The 23124-nt window shown below is 33.9% G+C and overlaps 1 pseudogene; it reads right to left on the bottom strand.

The window, feature by feature from the left end:
• LOC129923311 (dynein axonemal heavy chain 6-like) overlaps positions 1–23124 on the bottom strand; it is a 132298-nt pseudogene that overhangs the window by 70753 nt on the left and 38421 nt on the right.

Raw genomic sequence — 23124 nt, 5'->3', positions numbered from 1 at the left:
GACTTATGAAGCTATGCAGGGAAAGTCGAACGAATCCTGTGAGGCCGACCACTCTACTTAAACCAATGAAAAAGAAACACTTCCTTATTCAGAAGGCAGCATTTAACTTGGGAACATGGAATGTCCGTACTTTACTAGAACCAGGTAGATGTGCACAAATTGCAAAGGAAATGGCCAACTACAAACTACAGATCCTGGGAATGAGTGAAGTTCGATGGAACACATTCGGTGAAACAAGACTGCAATTAGGAGAAACCCTTCTCTTCTCTGGAAAGGAAAAAGAAGATGACTTACATGAAAATGGTGTAGCACTACTACTAAACAAGGAAGCTTTCAAAAGTCTCAGTTTCAGAACAAATAATTAGAGCAAAATTTTTGTCTAAGTTCAAAAATGTTCATATCATTATGTGCTATGCTCCCACCAACCTTGCAAGTGATACCGACAAAAATACATTTTATGACCAACTGCAAAGTATAGTTGACAAAATACCTACAAGAGATGTTTTGATCCTCATGGGAGACTCGAATGCCAAAGTGGGAAGTGACACAGAGAGAGAGAGAAAAGTATGGGCACCCAGGGACTTGGCATCATAAATGAAAATGGAGAAATGTTTGCAGACTTCTTCACATTTAATGAATTAGTTATAGGAGGCAGCATTTTCCCCCACAAAAAATGCCACAAAGTGACATGGGTTTCACCAGACAATAAAACAGAAAATCAAATCGACCACGTTACCATACGGCGGAACTGGAGAAGCACATTACTAGACTTTACCGCTTAGCCACTGTGCCTTCAGCTGAGGCTTGTGGGAAGTTTTTTGTGTTAGGGTGAATAGATTGTGCAGGTTTTCCCTTATAACCCTCCACATCATATTGTGGAAGTCATGACCACCTGCAACCCTACCATATCCTAGAGGCCTCTGAAGTTTTGTGGGAGAAAGACGAAAAAAACCTGCATGTCATTTGCCAACATAACCCATGATTAAAGATTACTTACCTCAAGCCTTTCTTTATCATGTGGTAGTCTAACTATTCATTTGTGTTTGTTTTTGTGTTTGTTTTGTTATAAGTTCTATGCCATGAGAATCAAAGCGAAATAGCTGACAAAATTAAACTATTTTGTTATTCAATTTTAAAAAATTTAGCCACATATCTCTTTGCAAGTTGATATGATTCAATCTTCTGTAAAATGACTCCCAAGCTGAGGTTATCTCATCAAATCTGTAGTAGTTTTGTTATTTTATAAGAGGCTTAAAGTACAACTCTTTTAAAGTGCTATTAATGGTCCTATATTTAAGCAATGGCCTCACCTCTATTTTAGGATTACCATAAAACTCATTCAGGAAGTCTATCAGGCTGTCAAGAGATAATGTTGTAGAACAGACAATCACATGCTTCTTGATCTTAGATAGACCCAAACTGTAGTCTCCACCACAGTTAACTCTTTCCATGTATGTGGCTAAGATTCCTTGAATCTAGAATGGATTTATAACAATGAACCAGTTAGAAGAAATGAGTTAAAATGTTTGAGTTCCATTGGAATGTTTGTAGTAAAGTAAAGTATCCCTTTACTTAGCTAGATTGGGAGACTTGAGTATGATTACATGGCTAGGTATAAAAACAAAGGCCAGGGTAATGGTTAGAATCATAAAGAGTTGGCCCAGCCTAATGTCAGGGGAAAATTCTCCATATCCAACAGTGGAGAACATGACAACAACAAAACAGAAAGACTCAAAAATTGTGAAGTTTGTGCTGCTGCTTCCTCTCTGAATGTGTTGAATAGTGCAGTATACTTAAGGGAAGGAAATCAAGGAGAAAACTTCAAGTTAACTCAAGTGTCAACTTATTTATATTTATGTTTATTACTGACAGAAAATAAGGCAAGCTATTGACTCTAGAAACTGGGTCAGAGAATACATGGTCACTTAATTTTAACTAATCATATATTCAAATAAACTCATGTAACTCTATCAAAAACTAAATTTATAGTGCAATTTCTAGGCTATATTTTACATTCTGTAGCACTATATGGCTATACAGTACATATATTTCACAGTATACAGCACAATACCTAGGCTATATCTAGGCTACAAAGCACAATAATTAAATATTAGTATATAAATCTATATATATAAAAATATATATATATCTATTGAATTAGATACTAGTAATGCAGATGAATGCCTGCCTGTTCATGTGGTCATTGATCATGCTGTTTGTTGCTTTTACATGTTTCTGATATTCCTTCAGATTTGAAAATTTATTACATCCTAACACAAACCTCCTAAGAATTGCAAGAGATGATGACAGGGGATAGTGAATTCTCAAGTGAAGCAGTATGAGTCCAGAATAGATAGAGAGTTTAGTATGGCAGTACAGCAATTTAGAGTTTAGTAAAGCATTTTTAGCCAGTGTATCCTGTAGCCAATTGTGTAGTATTGGATGTGATTTGTTTGTTATTAAGAACCACATTATTTTGGAACTCTTGTTGTCAAGTTCTTGAGTTGGATGTGTTGTGTTGATCTGTGTTTTACAGAAGGCCTGTTGGAGAGAATCATTACAATATATAAAACCAAACAAATAAATTTATTTCCAAAAAATATTGAGAGAGGATTTGTTTTTCAGTAGCCTCACATGCTAAATAAAAAAACAAGTGATGTTGACAAACAGTAGCACCGTCTGCTAAAGTAATGTCACTGACATAGTTTGGTTTGTTAGGTGGAGATCATTCTGCCAGAAAATTATTGTGTTATTTCATTAGTGTGATGGTCTGGAGAATCAAAGGGAACCTTATGATACTTTTATTTTTTTTAAGACAAAGATCATTGTCTCAGAATGTATTGGAAAAAATGAACTATTTGGTTCATTATTAAGAGTTGCAGACACAGGAGAATAATAATAAAACTTCCTTTGCTAAGCAGATCTTAAAATAGCCTATTGGCTGAAATAAAAGGAATGACTAGCAGCAGGCTACAAGCATTTTATAGCACCCAGCACATACTTAGAAGCAAAAGTAAAGTGTATATCAATGAAAAGAAAAAAAAAGTATATATAAACATCATAAGACCAGTAGCCATGTATGCAAGTGAGACCTGGGCACTGACAAAAACTACAGAAACTCTGCTAAATACTTGGAGATAACAAATCCTTAGAAAAATGTATAAAAAAGATCAGATTACATTGGGAAGATTTGCCAAAAAGAATGTCAGAGAACAGAGGAGCGAAAAAAGTATACCAACAAAAAACAAAGGGCAGAACATAAATAAAATGGATTGAAGATATAGCGACAGATCTACAACAACTTAGAGTTTCGGCATAGAGATAAAAAGCTAAAGAGAGATCTGAATGGAAAGATTTTACTCTAAACTACATACTAAATTTAAAGCAACGATATTTTAAGAATATTATAGACTCATGATTCTTGTTCTTGAAAAGCATACTCTCTGAAGAAGCTGAAAGGAGAAGGTGACAACAACAAAGACAGTTGACAGCCATTCTCTGATTCTGAGACTAAGAATAAGACTACTTAAGTTAAAGATCTCTAGAGATAGATTCAAGTCATATCAAAGTTATCATAGTAATCTTTATTGTTATAGACTTAATTAAAGATCTAGATTGATTCAAGTCATATCAAAGAATTCTTAGTAATCTTAACTGTTATAGATGTAGTTAGATCTAGATGTCTTTATGAATCATATTATTGTCACATTGACTATCATGAATACTGTTGCAGGCATTTCGCAGCAATGAGTTTATTCAGACTCTATTGACTAGATCTATAGGATATAGATGTAGTGATAAACCTAGTTATCAGGACATCATATATGTGATTACATAATGTGATCATCATATAGATTATACATAATGTCATAAATCGTACAGACTTAGTCATAGGTTAGACTAAATTTCTAGATGCATTAAGATTCTACATCATGCAACAATACAGCATTACACTTTACAGGCAGCACTTTCACTTTCTTACTAAGTGTTATTGTAATACTAGAATACCTAGATCTAGTACTAAGTAGTAGGGACCACATTGATCTAGATTTCTATATATATAGAATATAGACTTATAGATTCTATCTAGATCTATATCATAGACTAATGTTGGCATGGGTGTGTGAGTTACTGTGAGACTGAACTCTTAATCTGTGACTGTGACTCACTGTAAACTGTAAGTGTTACTCACTGATGTCAGTGTCGTCAGTGATGAGTGTGAGTAAGAGACTGTCTCTAACTCTTAACTTAACTCAGACTGTCACTGTGAGTCACTGTAGTTACTATAGTAGTTTATTTATTTCGGACATTACATGAATTCGGACATTCGCTGTTTTTTGTGGTCATTAAATAATTATTTTAATATGTATTATAAAACTAGCGCGCTGTATAATGTGCTAGTCCATTTTCCAATGATTCTGACCCAATTTCCTTCCATTTAGCTGTCTTTTTATGTAAGAAAAACGAATTTCAAATTTGTTAGTCAGGTTGTTGTTTTTTCCTATGTTACCCGGATGACTTTACCTCTTCTTAGAGTTAAGACTTTTTTTTTGATTGGCTAAGTCTATACTAATGAGCCCGGCAATATTTATTCTGTTTTTGGAGCTAATTTATTTGATTCATAAGCCAAGTTTTCTAATTCCATACCAAAAAAAATTAATACGGTGTCCGAATTAAATTACGATTTTCTTACCAAAATTTATTTCGGACAGCCAGTTTTGGACATCAATAAAAATGATCTTATATTATATTTGCTTGTTTGTTGTTGTTTTTTTTAATAGAGAATCAATGGGCAAATGTTTGGAGTGAGCTTGGTACATTGAATGAAGTTAAATGCTTAGATCTAGACCAGTGGTTCCCAAACTTTTTTCTCTCGTAGACCCCTTGCCTTGTTTTCTGGTTTTCGGTAGACCCCCTGTATAACTTACAAATTTTTTCAAATTCAACAACATTGTTTTACAAATAATTTCTTTCTGTAGTGAGTTGAAAAGTGAAAAAGTAATTTAAAGCTACATATTAAATTATAGAGATCTATCTTTTTTTTATTGATAAAATTCAAATTGAAACCAATTAAAATAAAAATTAATATGTACTGCAGGAATCACCAAACAAACTGGAAATGTCTTTTTGCAGGTTTATCATCCGTTGCTACAGATGTGTTTCAAACAGGAATTTGTTGTTCAATGAAGTAGTGCTTCAAACATTAAATATTAATTATTTAATAAAGTTTTCGCAAAGAGCAGTTTCTGGCGTATTTCTTGATCTTTCAAGTGTTGCTCATATATTGAGTCCGCAAACATGTTATCACTATTAGGAGAAGGGGCGAAGCCAGTAAGCGTCAAGCATGAAGGGCTCATTAGCCTTGGCTGGCTACCCACCTAGCCGAAGTAATGAATTCAAAACTCTCCTGCCTTGCAACTAAATTCAAACATGGGAAAGGTTTTGTGGGTCAATCCTGAGTAAAAAAAAAAGAAAGGAGCCGGCGACTCTAATGCAGTTTGCAACACACATCACTACACCCTGTCATAGCCTGTGACACCGCTGATCCCAAACTGTATATATGTCGTTTGCAAATAATAATAAGCTTTTAATTTTAAAACTCATGCCACTGACGTGTCCTTGAACTGTAGTGTTGCTTAAAGCAGTTCTTTTAATAATACCAGGTGTAGGTTTGTGTGAAACAGTGTTTACAACTACAACGGCTGGTAAAATCAATGTTTTACCTTTAATGTTTTACGTGCTTTGTCATAAAAAAGTGAAGTTTCCCTTTCAGATCTTGTGATGGTGTTAAGATTATCTGTTTCTTTGGCCAACGGTTAACGAGCATGGCGTCATGTGGCCAGCACAACGACCAACCGCCTTTACTTTTCCTAACATAAGTCAGGTACCCATTAGAGTTGGGTGGGCTCAGGGGAGCCTTAAAAATCATGAAATTAAAAATTCACAGAGATTCGAATCCAGGAGCCCAGGTTCAGTAGCCAAGCGCCTATTTTGCTATAAGTAAACAGATAGTGTAAGACACCCACAAACCATGATCTTCTCTATATGATGTTGAAGAGATTTTGTAGGTCTAAGTTTTTCTAATTTTTTTTGTCAGGGTGACATTGTCTCAGTTGATTCTCAAGCGTAATTAGTTTAATATCGCCATAAAAAGGCAATTGGCATGTTTGATAAGGAAGGAATGAACAATTTTAAACAATCAATGCTATACAGTTTACATTTCTTTTTGCTAAACATTACTTACATGTAGACACAATTAAGTTACTTAAATAATTATTGAAATTAAAAACAACAATTTTTCGTTTGAGTAGCAGGATAAATATTTAAAGGATTAACTTATGCACTTAATAGGATGTAAATATTAAAGTCACAGCGTGCTTAAATGAAATCTATTATCGTAGACCCCCGTGGACATCTCATAGACCCCCAATTTGTTTTTTCACTTTCATAGACCCCTTGGAAGTCTTTGTAGACCCTTGGGGGTCTATATAGACCACTTTGGGAATAACTGATCTAGACCTACTAGATAGATCTAGATTTATATAGAGAGAATATAGAGTATAGAGGATTCAGTTAGGCCTACTATACTACAAAAGATCATCTGTATTAGAAATTTATTAAATTAATAAACAAAAAAACATAAACATTCAACACACATCTAATCATGCAAAACCCCAAACATTCAACACACATAAAATAAACAAACATAAAATAATTCCAGAAGTCGGTGCAGAAATCACTATTCCAGTGACCTAATTTTGGTAGAATAAGTGTGATCATATTTTTATTTTTTGTGTTCGTATTTATGCATAGTTTGAAAACATCGTAATGATTTCATGTGAGGGGCTATGCATGGGGATCTTAAATTTTAGTTAATGTTAATATAGAATTAAAATCTGAGTTTATTGATGCCTAAATATAGAGACTGTCCGAAATAAATTATGGTGTCCGGAATCAAATAATGTGGGTCAAATGTGTCCGAATTAAATGAAAACACACAGCCTCTTTGACCTTAAATATAATAACAAATATAGGTTAGGGGAACAAATATAAGTAGTCATCCTTATTCTCCTTTAAGTTTAAGTAAAGAAGATTTTGATATACGTCATTTTCTTTTCTATGTCAAACCATTGTAAAATAATGCGCTGTCAAAGTTAAACTTTCAAATTTGGGCCTATAGGTGTCCGAATAGCATTAACTACTCTAGTAACTTACAACTTTTGAACTTATATTGAACTTACACTCATTACAGTTACACTGACTTACACTGTACCACTCGCGGCTGAGTGAGTGTACCTGGGCTGTGGTCTTCATCGCCATCGATTTATAAATGTATGAAATTTATGAATAATTCAGAAAATACTAGAGTAGATTCTAGATCTAGTAACTATAAAGGGTAATCATGAAGATGAGCGTCAAAAATTATTGATTCGCCGAAAATTCAATTTTTAAAAAAAAAATACAATTAATAAATATAAATAGTGTTTTTAAAAGATTTACTTGTAAAAAAAAAGAACTTTTATATTTATACGACTTGAACAAAAAGCATTAGCGACGTCAAGGTTGCTCAGCACGCTGCCATTTTGTTTACAATGATGTCACAGAGGTGTTGCCAACTTAGTATTCTGAGATTTTCTTTTTGTTACACTTGCTTAAACCGGTGATGCACGCTTGTTTGTAGGCATAAATTATATAATTAACTATATAAACTCTTTTTTTTCTAACAATTATATTAATAAAGTTGCAATAACACAAATATATGCTGAACTTGTTTTTGTGTGTGTGTTAATTTTTTTTTTTGTTAAGTCTATATAGCCTAGATCTAAATATAAGATGAATATTACGTTTTGTTCTGTTGTATTTAAGTCACCGGTAAAATAGTAATCATGTGGCAGTTTCTAATATTTAGGTGATTTTGGTCAATCATGGAACTATACTAATGGAACACCAGCTTCGAGTTTTTTACAAAGCCAAAGAGAGTCGAAGTGCCGTCGCGCATCATTTTTGCGCATGGTGCAATGTGGAGAAATCCATGATGATGCCAAAGAAGAGATTTACTCCGTCAGTCCCTTGCAATGGGTGTAAAACTTTCGTACGCTCTATTTGATTAGATGTGTAAAAACTTCATCCATTTTCTGACTATCTGATATAATAGATCAAATTTTCCCGAATAAGAGATCGTCACAAAAGTTATTTTTTTCGACCACCCTATAAAATGCCAAATTTTTTCAAAAAAATAGAATCTAAATTCCGAAAATACAATCTTTCAGTTTTTCTGTGTTTGGTTTATTTACACTAAATCTGGATGAAGACCTGTCTACCGTTCCGCTAAATGCGTATTTGTTACGATATACTAGATTGCACGAAATAAAAATAAAAATAGGAGGCCTAATACAGTTTTGACACTCCAAGCTACGCATTCCTAATCGTTTTTTTTTTATTATTATTATTATCGAAAGGACTAGGCTATAGGCATACACGTCTCGTGGGAAACAAAGAAAAAGTTCATCTCGGTAATATTGTAGCCTAAATAAAATGACAAAAAAAAAAAAAAAAAAACTATAGCCTAATCTAAATTGAAATAGATCTAGAGCTAGATTTTCTTGGACGAATGATACAAAATAAGTATAAATAATAAGTCATAGTTATATGAATCTGATAGATCTAAAACAAATACTGATAGTCATTCATTAATTAATTATTAGAATTACTTGACTACCAACTGGGTATTTTTATTGCCAAAATACAATGTATTTTATGTGCATTTATTAAAAACAACAACCAAAAATTAAGCGTTCGACGCAACTAGATCTAATATTAATAATATAGATTCTAGATTTAGATCCAGAAAGCTACTTCTCTAATTCAGTTTTCTAGTTTAATTCTAGTTAGATCTAGATGTCTAGACCAGTAGATCTAAATCTAGCCAGGGTTTTTGTCATGGAATAGATCTATAAACCTGCAGCCGCCTACTGATCACGATATGACAGATATCTATTACTATTGATGAGATACTCTCTCTACTTCTATATACTATATTCCTATATATGTAATATATAGATCTAGTAATCTAGTAGATCACAGTAATGAGTAAAACTCGATGTGTACTTCCGACTTTAGCTCAACAAGTCTACTCCAAAGTATACTAGTAAAGTCACAAAGTGGAAAGGATCATTATATATTCAAATAAAAAATTTTAAGGCCTAAATGAATCGAATAATCAGTCACTAATTTGACTAATCTAAATTGTTATTTTTTAATGGCAAGTGTTATTGATGACTTCACTTCTGACTTGTACACGAGTTGCAGAGATTCTAGCTTTTATTTTGATGACATGTTATGATATATCAATGATATTTAGATAAACGCAAGTACCTAGAGGAACAGAGAGAAGGACCATTTAATATAAGGCAAAGAAGTAAGATGTTTATAATCCATCAAACTCACAGAGGACATGTGTCATTTGTGATGGCATTTCATGCATTTACAGAAGCTACAAACTATGCTACAAAAATGATAGGCTTGTCTTTGATTCCTAAGACTTATGAGGAATGCTATGTTTCCAAAGGCTACTCAGCCCCAGCTGTGACCTACATATTATGCCACACTGAGCACAGGCATAACCATTGTCCACCTGTGGTAGAATCAGTTTTTTTTTTTTTACCGTCTACCCTCGGCAATTAATTTTCATTGGTGTATACCACACCTTTGTAAGTGACCTCCAGCTGTCTCGTTCTGAAGCTGTATGCAACTAGGTGCTCTCTTATTCTATGTCAGTTAAAGTAAGTTGGCGCCTAAGCTTGTCTTTAAAGCATTTCTGTGGTACCTCTTTACGTGCATATGACATGTTAGGCAAATGGTTTAGCCTATCGGAATGCCATTTCGGAAAGTATAGGTGCTTAAAATGAAACTCCAAATATCTGGACTTCCAGTTACCAAGAAAATAAGCTTAGGTTTCAAAGAGACGACACTGGCATTTCAGCTAAGACGATCAGTGAAATTAATAGCAACTTTAATTGCAGTCCACCAAAAGATAAAAAAAAAACAAGTGTGGCTTCAATAGCATTGATGATATTTAGTTTACTTTTATCTCATTTACTAGTATTACTATTTCATTGACTAAGGTTTTTTATTGTCAAATAGGCATAAGTACATGTACTAGTTCCTGCAATTTGATGAAAAATAATAATTAAATTGTGTATAGTCTATATACAAATGTTTATAAGAGATCACAGCTTAGCTTCATTTACTTAATATTTTAAAACTATGATTTTGTGTTCTGACTCTACTCTAAATAAATTATATTTTATTTTAAGAATGCAAAGTTGGAAATTCTGTTCTGATGAAAAAAAATTATTAAACTAAAGTAAATGTTTATGTTTCTTTTGTATTTATTTTTAAATTATTTATTCATTAAAAATTAATTGCTCATTAACATTTACTTGAAGTAAAGATCAAAAACACAAATTCAATACATGATCAGCTCTCAATTCACGCAGATCACAGCCCATCACTTAAATGTATTTACTGTCAATTCTACAGACTATTCATTTCAAAATGTTGCTTTAAATTGTTATATGACACAATCAAAGTACTGGCACCTCACATTGATGTAGGCCTAAAGCAGCTGAAATAATGACAAATTTTCATTCACTAACTTGTACTGTCATTTATTATCAGACGTGTTAAAACTAATATATATATATATATAATTGATTAAGCAGGAGCATCAACAAATCTTGAACAATAATTGTCTACAGAAAAACTTTATTCTTATCCAAACAATATACATTTACAATGTATTTAAACAAGTTAATTTATACAAATCTGTATGGCCTAAAGATTATCTGTATTTTGAGCATTGTGTGAATACCAAGTTACATTATTACATGAAAATAGTGTACTCATTTTTTTAAATATTCTGGGTAATAAAAATTAACAACTAATATGATACAATAAAATTGAAGCATTAGTCAAATAAAAAAAAAAATTTCACTCAAGATCTATGTGAACTATATGCTTGAAAAAAATCATTTTGAAATTAATTTAAAAAAAAAATAATTATGGTTCTTTAGTCAATGGAATGATAGCAGCAATTATTTAACAATTTCATGATTATCCATTAATCTCAATATACTTATAACTGAAACATAATTCACAAGGTTTAGATACAACCATTTGAAATAATGATTATAATTTTTTTCTTAATTTGCTTAATTCAAATCTAATATAAACAAGATTTCCTCTGTCAAGAAACTTATGATGGAACAACATGCATGTTCTTCTCAGTAAGTTTTGCAAAGGGAACTAAGAATATATGATGTTGCTTTTTTTTGCCAACATTTTAAACCTTCGCACCAGGTTTTAGTTTTAAGGAGAATGCACCATATTTTATATGTTTACTTGTGATAGATTCTTATTTTAATTTTAAAAAAGTAAAATTTCCCTTACATATCTTGCAATCTATGGGGCAGATGATATAAAGTTTATCAGTTTCTGTGCCCCATGGTTAGTGAGGGTGTCATGTACCCAGCACAACAACCAACCACCTTTTGAAAAAAAATTCCATTTCAGACCTCACAATCTATAGGGCAGATGATGTTAAGGTCATTTGATTCTTTGGCCAGTGCATCATGTGGCCAGCACAACAACCAACTATCTTTACTTTCCAAAACGAAAGTCAGCTACCCATTAGAGTTAGGTGGACTCAGGGGCACCCAAAAATCTAAAAAAATTAAATCTGAGTCTTCACAGAGATTCAAACCCATGACTCCCCAAACTGCCTTTACTTATTCCTTACTATTGCCATGTATCCTTAGCCTTTTGAATTCTGAAATTGAAAATCCCAGTCTTAATCGAACCCAGGAACCCTCAGTTCAGAAGCCAAGTGCTTTACCACTCATTCACTGCACTCCCTATTGTTTTAATGGGGCTCAGATTAATAGTTTTCAAGTACAATATCAAACAGATTTAAAAAATACTAAATCCAAACCTGTTGGCTGAATGACAGGATATACATAAATATGTATAGAGCTTACATCATAATATATATATCTTAAATTAAAATTGGTCCAAGGCTTTTATTTTGCAACATGATGGGATTTTCCTTTCTGGTGGTGCTATGCAGGAGTCCAAGAATCTCATCTTTTCTCATAACAGAAAGTTATCTAGTTATAAAAATAAATAAAAGGATTTAAAAAAAAAAATATGTGTGACGTGTTGACCATGCTAAACGTATATATGTTATTAAGTATAATTATATAATTTTGCCATTCTAAAAATAGTCTGTACCTAAAAGGAGCTACTGTGTTAATGTGTAGACATGGCCCTGACCTTAATAGTTATGAATTATTACTAAAGGTGAAGGCAGATATTCAGTTAATTTGATGGACATTGCACTCATCTAAAAGCAACTATAACATATATTATGATTTACATTTTCATGGAAAACTAGTTTTTCAAAAATACAAGTACTTCAGCTTATGAGAAAAGTGCATAGGGAAAAATTGCAGTACCTTACCTTTAAGAGGTGCAACCAATCATTGACTTGTCAGGAATGCATGCCTTTTTCTTGCATTTCCAAACATAACTGTAATTATACAATTAGGCATAATGGCTAATTTCTTTTGAAAACATTAAAATTAAAAAATAATATTATTAAATTGAATACATTGTTGTATCAAACATACAAATTATCAGACATAATTTTGCCTAATTTCATCTAACAGTTTATTGTAAAGGAATGGCCTGCACAACAGCCAAGTATATTAGGCATTCATGAAAGATGAATTTGCTTAAGAGTGTTATAAAAAAAAAACTAGAGAAAAATGTTAAATTCCATCCCCGATATTTGGATGTTGCTTGACCATGAAAATCACACTTCATAAAACATCTTTTAGATAACTAAACTAAAAATTGTATAGTAGTACTTACAATAAATATTGAATGGATGCCAATATTATTAATGTCTGCCCAGAGAGTAGAAATAGTATAAGTATGATCCTTGAGCCATTCTGGTACATCATCAGAACTGGTTGGCATGGTTCTACTTGTTAATAACTGAAACATTACAAACATTTTTTAAAATTTATAATTTATCACAGACTATAATAGAAATGTTGCCAGGAAAAATACCAATGGTTACAATGCACCTGATGATACTTTTGTAGCCTTAAAATGCACCAAAACTTCATTCATTAAATCTGATAAGAAACATATATGTATCACACAAGTCCAAGTTGATCAGAGTGTCATAGCAAATAATTAACTAGATATGTGAGTTTTATATTAAAGTGCTGAATTTCAGGGGATAGATCCAACTTGACACCACATCATTTATTTTTTCATGAACTCATGGGTCTGGGCATGGCATGGGAACTATTATTTAATGCATGGGGTGCAGGCGAGGCATGGATTATAAATTGTCTTGTATAGATTAGATTGGGTAAAACTTCCCATCGAAGGTAACTTTTACTGATAGATCTGGATCAATTATAAATTTATGGGATCTAGGCCTGCATAAATTTTATCTTTAATTTATATATTTTATGTACATAAATAACTAGTCTAGAATCTATAATTATATCTTAATAATAATTTTCGTAGATGTCATATAGGCCTATAATATCTAAAATATTAAGTATATATCAGTAGATTTAGAATTTTAGCTAGTAAATATTTTTATAATCCAAATCTAAACTGGATCTATATATTGTATATCTATCTAGAATTTAGATCAGTAGATTTAGTATTTTAGCTAGTAAACTACTTTTATATATTCTAAATCTAAACTGGATCTAGATCTAATTATTCTAGAAGCTTAGATCTAGAAGACTAGTTGTCAAGATTTGACTACACTATAGCTAATGCAGTTAGCTAAGTAGGCCTTCTAGATAGATCAAGAGACAGAGTACTAATAGTAATAGACTCTTGCCTCGTTGGGCCTCTCAAATCAGCTACAGACTTTAGAGACAATTTAGGAAGGTGAATTTCGATCCAATTCCAAGATCTACAAACTACAAGTTAGAGTCTAGCTAGAGATGCTAGATCTAGTCTAGAAGGGTGATCAATTAAAAATAAAATCAATCATTTCTAAAGTTTGTAAAATTATATTTTATAGATCTAATCTATCTATTTATAATATAGAAATCTATGTCTACTATTTTAATATTTAAAATGATATGGCTGATGACATTAATTATTTTAATTGAGACATTGACATACAAAGAAACAAAATAACTAGATCTTATACTAACTCATAGACTCTACTTATACTTTATTGCATTAAACCTTCGAGTTTACGTTCCACTATCTTGACTTTACTACATTGACTAAAAAGTGCACTTATCACGCCAATCACGGTGACTATGATTATTTATAGATCTAGAATACTAGTCTAGATTATTATCTATGATGATGATGATAATCAACTGGTAGAGCTATAATCAGTATAAACTATAATATAATCACTGCATTCGTTTCATTCACTGTCTGTATCAATAATCGTGTGATGTGAAAGTGAAGTCTAGATTTAGATCTAGATTAGATAGAATTGATAGATTATAAATCTACTTTCTACTATTAAAAAGTATTATTATTATAGATCTACATCTACTAATATTAGTACAGGTACTAGATCTAGATCTACAGGCAATACACTATAGACTATAGCGACTATACAATACACTACACCTATAGACTAAGTCACTAAGATTATAGTAAGAATAGTAAGATGATCGATAGATCTAGAGTTCTAGACGTAGACTAGATCTATAAACATCCATATTGATCTCATGTATGGTCTAGATCTAGAGAAAACAGAGTGGAAATCATGACTTTATTAGATCTATTGAGTTATTTTTTTTTTAAATATCTTTAAATAGATCTAGAACCATGTCCATAGTCTAAGTCTGGGTGTTGTAGATCTTGATTATTCTAGATATAAGAGATCTAGATATAGATAAGTTCGGTTTTTAAAAAATGCGCATTCGAAATTTAAAATACCCAGATTTAAGTATTAATATACCCATATTGGTAGGGCCGCGTTAATCATTTATTAGATCTATTAAAGCATGTCTATATAAAAGATATTATTATTTAAAAAATATATTATTATATAAAAGATATAGTTGTGAATATTTACTAAAAAAATTAAAATAATGAATTTTTTACTTTTGCCAATTAACACTCTGGCTGGCAAAAAGGATGACTCCTCAATACTGTGAAAAGACGATAACTGCATGAGTTGGTTTGGAATTGTATTTTGTAAGACTAACTTAAAAAAAAAAATCCTTCAAGAGAATAAACGAAAAAAGGTTTGTCAGAAGAAAAGCTGGCTGGACTACGCAAATAATGGACCAGCCTCTCTCTCTTGATATCTTGTTAAGAACATTGGTGACTGGGAAAAGTGGAGGATTTGGTTACGCGGGACAGATGATAATGATTTCATGTACATAAAAAAAATCCAGATTTTGTGTAAAATACCCAAATATGAAAGTACTGAAAACAGCTATTTTAATGGGATGGCCTTAAAAAAATGACTTTTGTGACGATCCCTTATTCAGGAAAATTTTATAAATCACAAAACATTGTGAGAAAATGGATGAAATTTTTAGAGATCTAATAAAATAAAGCGTAGGAAAGTTTTACTCTCATTGAAGGTCAGTCCAAGTGACTGGAGGAGTAAATTTCTTCTTTTGCATCCTCCTGAATTTCTCCATATTGCACCATGCGCGAAAAAAAATGCGCGACGGCACTCCCCTAGTAAAAACTAGGAGCTGTTGTTCCATTAGTATAGTTCCATGGGTCAATATAGAGCGTGAAAGGATGACATTGTGACCCGCTTCTATTGAACCACGGATAAAAGAATCGGCAAGGCTATAAGTCATTTAAGAAGAAAGTCAAGCTGTAGTAGCCGTGTAAAAAAAAAAAACGTAGAAGGAAATCCAAGTCTAGTAACTAAGTAGGCTAGTAGTCGGTCGACCTGAGAGTTGTTAGAAGTTTTTAGAAAAGTAGCGATGTAAAGAAAAGTGATTAGGTCACAGTAGAAGTCACGGGAGAAGCAATTATAAAAGTCTGTATGAAGTAATTGACTAGTTTTATGTGTTGAAATTGATGTGCTCGTCTTTAATAGTAGTTAAGAAAAATAGTAGTTAAGTATCTGGGCAACAAGCTGCTAAGAACATGTAGATTTCATTTCACATCAAGACATATTTCATTGTATATTTCATAAACAAGATATTTCGGGTGTTCATGTGCGCCCGCAGGATTTTTTGAAGGGGGATGCAAGTTGCCACCTATGGCTCAAAGTCGTAGCTTCAATTTTTTTCCCCGAGAAAAGAACTGGTGTCCCCTCGCCCCACCCCCACCTATACGATATTAATTTCACTGTAAATACGTGGCGCGTTGGACGTAATCATCTTCTTTTTTGAAGTAACGTCTGTATGATATAAGATAAGTAGCTAAATACTTGTTTCATGCTCTTGCATCATTTTAGGATGTAAACAAAACTGGTTGAACTGAGCATTAGTATTGCTTGAAAAGAGAGACGTTAACGAAGAAACTAACGAATCCAGATACGGACTGTAAAGCAGTGTTCTTTAATAATCCCAAAATCCAAACAAATGTTTTTTTGCTTGGTGTGTCTGTCGACTACAAATTATCGGCAGCACTAATTCATTACCTAGTTTGTCTGCCAATAGTCTCGCCTTCCTCAAGGTGCCATCCCTGAAGTGTTCCTAACCATGGTCAGTTTAGTTTTTGATTATGTAATTAATATGACTGCTGGTGTGCTTTTGAGCGGCCACTTATGCTAAGATGGACAGACTGCAACGTACAACACGGAAACTGGTTCAAGAACAGATGAATAATTGATTACAATTAAAACACACATCAGAAGCACACGAGAAGCAGGCACTGATTACACATAAAGCAGTTGGTGTGGTTTCACTTATAGGCCTAACTATTTTAAAATGCACCAAACATGTTGTTTTGTTTGTTCGTAAAATGTTTTACATGTTTCGGATGTTCCTTCAGAGTTGAAGATAATTTACTTCCTAGTCCAAACCTCCCGCAGGACGACGGGGGATGGGAGCGTGCAGGGTTTGAACCGTGGACCATTGATAAATCTGAACGACAATCCAGCGCTCAAACCTCACGACCAGGCAGCCATCCAATTCAAAGATCTTATCAAATTGACAGCTGACTAGAATTTTTTCTCCAAGTCAAAAAGAAAATAATATTTTATCATATTCTAGGCCTTTACTAAATATAATGATAGCTATAATTATGTGCAAATGAAAAAAAAAATCGTCACGACTACGTGCTACAGAATTTTGAATTGCAAGTCCATAATAAAGCGTGCATGGTCGGACATGAACTACATGCAGATTAGCTTATTACAGTTTATTACGATTATATAGCTTATCCTCATAAACTTTATTTCAGTGAAATCACTACATGCTAAGTTGCTTCGTATCAGAAGTTAATTGATTTGAAGGTGTAAAAAACATGACAACTCTCTCGCGCGCTTAAAGATTGCACGAAACAGGAAAGGCTCGATATTAACTATCAAACAATTTACAGCCCAGACACCAGAACATAACATCTGGCATAGGTTTCTGTCACATACTCGTTTGAGATTCAATGTGACATGAAGTGAGTTAATAGTCATTTGACTATCTCGTGCCTTATTTACGAAGAAATTATTGGTCTGTAACTGACCACGGGGTGAAAACCTCAGTTACCTTTTGGACTCCTGAGAGTAAAGAGATGTATGTATGTATTGTGTAAGAGATACGAGATGTAATATAAATGGGTTCTGAGTGATGTATTTCCATGGCTGGAGTTGCCAAGTTATTATGCACTATCTTATCTTATCTTATATAATACAGACGTTACTTCAAAAAAGAAGATGATTACGTCCTACGCGTCATGCATTTAGTCACTATTTTATTATGATTATTAAACGTTTTGTCTGTTGAGACGATTCTTGCTTCTAAATATATGTGTTGTGGTCAGATTACTCAGTGAACATAGTGGCACTACGCAACAACAAAATTGATCAGGATAAAGTTATTTAATGTTTGCACAAAGAACATTATAACATTATAACGCCAGAAGAGGCCCTAATGCTATACAAATAAACATTCGCGTTATCAGCATATGTCAAAGATATGACAGTTTCGAAAAAGGGAACATTATTGAACCCCCACCCCCCATGGCTACGCATATGCCCAGTAGCGGCCTTAGGGGGTGGCAAGTGGGACAACCTCCCCAGGCCCCGCGATTGGAGATTCCCTTGACACTGTCAGCTTCGAAAACCAGAACAGTTCTCATATATACTCAATATCTTTGGAAATCTTTCCAGGCATCTTTATAATACCAAATACTATTTTTATGTAAGCTCTTAACATGACATAAACTTCAGCAGCACGAGGTTTCTGTAAATCCCGTTAAGTGTGTGACTTTGTGGTTGGATTTAGCTCTGAGAATGTCAAATGGTAGCACAACGAATAACGTGATGCAAGAAAAATTAGAAAAGTAAAATTGCTGTAGCGCGCGCTGTAGGGAACATTATTGATAAAATCAAACTTGCAAAATATTTTCCCGTCATTCTTGACTACACACCTGATGTTAGCCACAAAGAGCTGATGTCCCTTATATTGAGTTTTTTTGACGTATCCTAATGTTGACAACTTAACAGGAAAGGGTTTGTCATGGCGCTTCTTGCTGCGCTGTGAACGTTGGTCAGGACATCGCCGATTGTCGTGTCCAGGGATACAAATACAATGGTGTAAACTTGAAGGGAAAGCACCAAGGAGTTCAAGTACACATTTTTCGCATCAACAATCGGCATTTTGCGCTCTTCTTGCGGCGGCCATAATCTTAACTTTCAGAGTGTTTAGCAGAAATATTATTATGTAGTTTGTTGATTGTTCATGAACAAATGTCTTAATCATTAGTTACGTTGATTAAACTTTAAGGCAAAATCTTTCATAAAGTACATTATGTAATGTAGTCAAACGGCCAATAGCACAGTGCATACGTAAGGTACTATGTTTTGTAGCAACAATAAGACCTACAGCATTAGAGGCGGACGAGACATTAGCGTGATGTGATGTGGTATGGATATATAGCCTACACTTACGGCTTAGGGCCCCGCGAACTGCCTCTGCCCATGCCTCCTTCAGTGAAGTCCAGTAGGACGTCGGCGCAGTAGGCGCCATTATCCCGTAGATGGTTAGAAAGGCTTTTATCCAACCACCAGGCCTGGACATGGGGCTATTCACCCCTGTCCTGTCTGAGGCCTCCAGAGTGTCGAAGTCCGACAGCCATCAACAAATACAAGGCAGGACTATTACAGTAGGCCTACACACGAAAGTATATTTTTTCCATAAATTGTGAGAAGTCACCTTCCAGGAGCTTCTTGTAAACCAGAAGACCACGGAAAATCTGTTATAAGTTATAAAATGGTTTCGTTTTAATAATTTACACCTAGGATTAGAGTGGGTTCTATGACATTGCGTGGCTCACTGCGGTCGTATAGGTTGCAGTGACCTAAGGCAGGCTCTGAAAAATATCGGCGTATGCTACTCACTGTATAATAAGCTTTTTTTTTTAAATAAATAAATTTCCCTTTTTAACATCGTTTACCGTACTTTCGAAATACAGCAAGAGAAATAAATAAATAGAAATCGCTATATGACAAGCTATATGACTAACAGAAATAAAGGAAAGAATAGCAGCAGGCAACAGGGCATTTTATAGCACCCACCATTTACTTAAGAGCAAAACGATTTCAAGTAAAACCAAGAAAATAATATACAAAACTATAATAAGACCAGCAGCAATGTATGGAAGTGAGACCTGGACACTGACAAAGACATCTGAAAATTTACTTAACACTTGGGAAAGAAAAATTCTTAGGAAAATCTATGGTGCACTACAGGATGAAACAGGGTGGAGGACACGCACTAACCATGAGTTATATCAATTATATGAAGACCCACCAATAGTGAACGAAATAAAAAAGAACAGACTACGTTGGGCAGGTCACCTTGAAAGAATGTCAGACAACAGAGGGGCGAAAATTGTATACAGGCAAAAACCAAAAGGCAGGCGACCCAAAGGCAGACCCCGAATGCGATGGATAGATGACGTGGAAGCAGATCTGAAGCAGCTTGTGGTTAGGGCGTGGAGACGAAAGGCCCAGGAGAGATCTGAATGGAAGGATGTGTTAAAGCAGGCCAGAGCCCTCCATGGGCTGTAGCGCCACTGGGATGGATGGATGGATATGACAAGCGTGAGAGACATAAAACGCTTGGGCTTGTGATAGCTACATATAAAGAGGCTCGAGGTTCTCAACATCAGACTCAATCAGAGTTGTGCTTACTGAGCAACTTAAAGCATTACTGAAAACATTTTCCCTGGATACCTCCCCCCCCCCAGTGATCCTGAAAACAGATTGGACCATAGTGCTCTGAGCATGCTATAAGCAGAATAATGCTCTTTATGAAAATAAAAACTATTTAAAATAAAATGGAATCTGGTCTAGCAATTCATAAAAGCTATTTTAAAAGAATCTCAATCCAGATCTTGTCCTATAAAATACAGACGTAGGTAATTCACACAAAAAAGTATTTACTCAGAGATTGTAATAATTCATAATTCAGTGACAATGAAAAGTAACATCTATTTAGCATACACACACACAAAATGATTGCAATAAATCTTAAAAAAAAAAAAGAACTATTTTATTGTGGTCTAAATTATTTTGTCTAACATTAATACATCTGTACATAATGGGTGTTTCTCATTTTTAGTTGGCAGCACTTAATGATGCCAAAATTATTTTTGATAAACAAATCTGGATTTGTTTTTGGCCAGGAAGAGACAACAAGGAATGTCGCGAAAAATAATTTTTGACGCTCACATTCATGATTACCCTATAAAGATCTAGATTACCGTGATGAAATATCTAGCGTCTATATACCAGACTGTAAATTAAAGTCTAATAGTCAATAGAACTAGCTAGTCATGTAAGTTTCAGACGTCAATAATAAAAACGTGTTGCGGAAGTCATCTTTTTTTATAGATCTAATGGGAGCATCCATTGTCTTCTAAGACATGGGGAGCCATCATTTATAATTTTAAGTCCTCACTTTCTGGTCTTCGCTTTTTCTTTTTTAAACTTTAAATGCTCTAAATTTTAGATGATCTCGAATTAAGTAATTTTAGATCGATCTAAATAAGAAGGAATACTATCAAAACAAATATAGATCAATTGTCATTCATTGTTTGAATAGCTGCCTGGTCGTGAATGGCTGCCTGGTCGAGGATGGCTGCCTGGTCGTGCGGTTTGCACGCTGGACTGTCGTTCAGATTCATCGAGGGTCCCGGGTTCAAACCCTGCCCGCTCCCATCCCCCGTCGTCCTGCGGGAGGTTTGGACTAGGAATTAATTATCTTCAACTCCTGAAGGAACACCCGAAACATATAAAACATTTTACGAATGTAGAATGTGTGTACGTTAACTTCCCCACCTCTTAACATGTTCAGATGATTCATTTAATTGAACAAGCCATTGTGATAGCTAAGTCTAGATATAGATCTAAAATCTAATTTAAAAAATAATTAAAAAAAACAACAGGAATTTAAGTTTGTAGTGTACTTGTTGCTTTTCTGGAACCTGGAACAAAAAGGTCTTTCAGAAGTACTGGATACACAATCTGGACACGAATAGGAACAAGAAAAAGGCAAAATATAGAAATACTTTTAAAAAAAAAAACTTTTATAGGAGGAAGAACTCCACCTTCGCAACAATAAATTTCAATATTGTAGAAGCTATTTTAATTTTTCCATATCAAAATAATTGATAACCAATATATAATGGACCTCATTCACGAATCGTAAACAAACAACATTTAGCCACGTGGTTTTCTATCTCTTCTATATAATTAACGATCTCGTGTTTAATTCATGTTGGTTGCCACGTGACAGTTTTTTCCGTTGTTTTATCAATAAAATCACGTGACTAAATGTTGTTCGTTTACAATTGGTGAATGAGGTCCATTGGCAAATTGGTTAACTTTTAATTGATTCATGTTTTTTTTTAGGTACAAAAAAAATTAATGTTTAAAGTTTCAACTTGATCCGAAAATAGATGTGGGAGAAATAACGTGTACAATTATCTATGGGGACGAAACCCTACATTACATATTTAGCATATCTGTGACTGTTAAATGATTAATTTCCTTTGTTGGCATTAAACAAAATATTTAATTACCAGTACTTAAAAATTGATTAATTGGTTAATTTTTTTTGTTATCGATTCATTTATTTACTTCACCGAGGAATAATTGTGCAAAATTTAAGCAGGATCCAAGAATGGGTATGGGAGAAATAACGTGTTAAAACTTTAGACCAGACAGAGTGAGTTGATCTAAGCTGTGTAAAGACAGGTTGATTGTGTAAGTGATCTCCCAATTTAAAGTTTTGTTTTTTCAAGTTTCGTACACTTATTTTGAAATGAAGATAATTCATTCCAGACCAAACCTCATGCGTGACGTCAGGGGATGACGTCATTGACGACTAGCATTAAAACACATATCACTCGAACAGGCGGCCACACATTTTTTTACTAAGCGTATATCAACTCTCTCTGTCTGTCTGGTAAAAAGTTTGTACAGTTTTTTTCTAAAAGTATTTTTTTATATTTTCTTTTTCATATACTAATTTTTAAGACGGGAGGGTATTTCAAGTCACTGTCCACTGAGAGCAAACCTAGATAAAAGTCGGCGCTATAGCATGAGCAACTAAACGTGTGTCACTAGAACAGCGTTTCACAAACTGTTTCCTTAAAGCAGGGGTCTCAAACGCGTGGCCCGCGGGCCACAAGTGGCCCCGCGAAACTATTTTGTGTGGCCCGCGGACACTTCCGCAAATTAAAAAAAAAATAGATAAAATTTACAATGACCACATATCAGCCGTGAAATGATTTACAACTCCACAAATCATTAAATGAGGTGTCACTGTCGCCCACCGACCGCTTAGGCTTTCAGAAGAAACTGGGTGAACGGTGGCCTGATTCTAACCGCTGGCCGCTAGCGAGTCAGCGACAAATGTT

Source organism: Biomphalaria glabrata, chromosome 16, assembly GCF_947242115.1.
Source record: "Biomphalaria glabrata chromosome 16, xgBioGlab47.1, whole genome shotgun sequence".
Classification (NCBI taxonomy): Eukaryota; Metazoa; Mollusca; class Gastropoda; family Planorbidae; genus Biomphalaria; species Biomphalaria glabrata.
The sequence above is the reverse complement of the archived record's forward strand: the minus strand, read 5'-3'. Positions and strand labels throughout refer to the sequence as shown.